Raw genomic sequence first — 2672 nt, forward strand, 5'->3', positions numbered from 1 at the left:
GTTTACATGAATCTGTTTTTTTTTCATTTGTCCAGAAACCTAAAAATAATAATAAATAATAAAATTCACAATATATTTATTTGTTTTATAATGTCACCTCCAATGGCCGTAAAGTTCCTGAAAAGGCCTCGAATAGGCCCACGGACCACCAGTTGATGATCACAGTTGTAGCCTGTTTTGCGTCTCTGGACACATTTCATTCTTTTGATCATAAAGGTTGCAGACCCCTGACATAAACAAGGTTGAGTAAATTGAAGTAATATTTCTTTTAAAGAAAATATTTTGCTTCATATTTTCTCTCATATTTTTAAATCAAGTGAAGCGGCGTAAGGTTTGGTATAAATGCTACGTTCACTTCAGCTTGTTGATATTTTAGACACTTTTCTCTGATATTTCTGTTATCAGAAATAACTTTATGACATCCAGTTTAGATGTAAGTCGGGTGTTTGTGTAAGACCCCTCCATCCCCTCTAATGAAAAACAGACAGTCTGCGGTTTCTGACAGAAAACCTGCACGAGCCTAGGTTTTTATTTTTTTCTGTGTCACGTGTTCACATAAATCATAAAATCATGGAGACGAGAGTTCTGCTTCCCAGAGATAAAGTTTCTTTTTTTGACGGTTTGCAGCTTGAGTTGAAAACTTGTGCAGGAAGGAGTGTTCGGAGAGGAAACGCGCAGAAAATGTGTCGACTCTGCAGAAAATCTGTCTTCTGTTCGATCAGCRTCAGCTCCCGTGAAGTGAAGGGCAAGGTTAGAATAGTTCTGGGTTTTTCATTATAGTTTAGTTTTATTTCGTTGTGACTTTTTTAAATTCAGTCAGTTTCAATTAGTTTTTACAGTGGATTTGCTTGTTTTTATTAGTTATTACATTTTTAATGCTTAGTTTTAGATTAGTTTTTATTAGTTCTAGTATTAACTTATTTATAGTTTGAATAAACATATTTGCCAATGCATCCTCCAGCTTGTGATGTTCCTGTGAGTTAACTAACCAGCAGATATTTGGTCACTAGTTAAATCAGTCCATTATAGCAACACCTTCCTAAAATAATTACGTAACTCAATTTTGCTAACTAAGGACTTTAGTGATTTTTTTAGGACAATGATAGTCATAACTAGACGTGGGTTTTTACGATGTAAAAACAAGTGTGCATTGCCCTGTAGCATGGCCTTGCCTGCAGCAGTGGACTTGCAGAATGAAATGTGACCAAGTTCAAATGTATTTTCTACACCAGCTTGTGCCTGTCACGTCAGCAGGTGTTTGTAATGAGGGTAATTGTGTGACAATATGAAGTTTGTAGAGATTTTCTGTTAAAGTTGCTGTTGCTGGTTTTTGAACCCTGATCTCCCACATGAAAGTCCATGACATTGAGGATTAGACCATTGGAGCTGTGGCCAAGGGTGGTGCCAGGGGTTGGTTTGTATGTGTGCAGAAAGAGGCCACATTGCCAATACAATTATTGACACTAAACTGCATATTATTACAACAGTAGAGCAGTATTGACATTATAGTAAAACATAAAAAAACAATCATTAGTATTGTAACCACTGAACTATTGAGATCAAATATTATTAAACTATGGTTCAGTACTGAGTAGATACAGCAGGGGGCAGTATTGGACCAAAACAAGGCTCTATTGACTCCCATTATAAATTATTAAACATTAATATTTCAAAAACTATAAGTTTTACAGGCACCAAAAGGCATAGCCATCATTTGGCACAGGAGCTTTACAGATATAAATTATAAAGGCAGCTCTAGGACAAAGTATGCAGGAGGAGAAGCGTGCCAAAGTGGAGATACTGTAACTTGGATGGGAAACAAATCACAATAGTGCGCATTGCATTGGCAATGCACACTGATTTCTCATCTTGTGTGAGTTTGATTCGTGCAGTTTTTCCCTTGAGAAATATTCCACCTGTTTTATCACCTGTTTCCACTACAACACACTTGATTTGATTTTTCTCGCATCACATTCAAAGAAATCTTAAAGTGGACGTTGTGCTTTCTCCCAACTTTTGTTGTCATCATTTAGCAGGTGATGCTGAGCAGCAGACTGTAAACAAGTGTTGTTACAGACCACAGCTAATTTGAAACTACTCGATTTGAAAAGAATAAATAAAAACATCCACAGGTCTCAAAATAAATTAACAAACATTAAAACTAAGGGTTTTCTATCTATAGTTTCAGTTAGTTTTAGTTAGTTTTGTAAAAACATTATACAGTTTGTTAGTTATTGATTTTTCATTTTATTACAGTTTTTATTTAGTTTACTAAAATATTTTTTCAATTTCTGTTTTCTTTATTTAGTTAGTTTTAGTTAACTGTAATAACTCTGGTGAAGGGTTTAAGGATTTTATGGGGGTCTGCCTCCGTCTCCCCCCGTATCCCAGCATCCTCCTGCAGCACAGAAACTCTGTATTACATCCATCAACTTTCTTTGTTGTTTTTTCCTGTTTGCTCCTCCCTGACACCTCCAGGGAGGAGCAGATTGTAACTCCTGAACTTTTTAGCATTGATTTGACATAGAAAATATTATCTGTGAAGCATTTAAACCATTATTTGATTAGTATTGTTGAATTTAATGTTATATTTGGAAATGGGGGCAGATATATTTTTTCTTCTTCTGCTATCTTTCATTTGATTTTCATTTTAATTTACATGTGTATTTATT

The 2672-nt window shown here is 35.2% G+C and overlaps 1 protein-coding gene across 1 annotated transcript in view; it reads left to right on the top strand.

Annotated features, from left to right (window-relative positions):
- arhgef37 (Rho guanine nucleotide exchange factor (GEF) 37) overlaps positions 1–2672 on the top strand; it is a gene marked incomplete in the record, with an annotated part of 39145 nt that overhangs the window by 3377 nt on the left and 33096 nt on the right.

This window comes from Austrofundulus limnaeus, unplaced genomic scaffold, assembly GCF_001266775.1.
Source record: "Austrofundulus limnaeus strain Quisiro unplaced genomic scaffold, Austrofundulus_limnaeus-1.0 Scaffold1003, whole genome shotgun sequence".
In the NCBI taxonomy this organism is placed as follows: domain Eukaryota; kingdom Metazoa; phylum Chordata; class Actinopteri; order Cyprinodontiformes; family Rivulidae; genus Austrofundulus; species Austrofundulus limnaeus.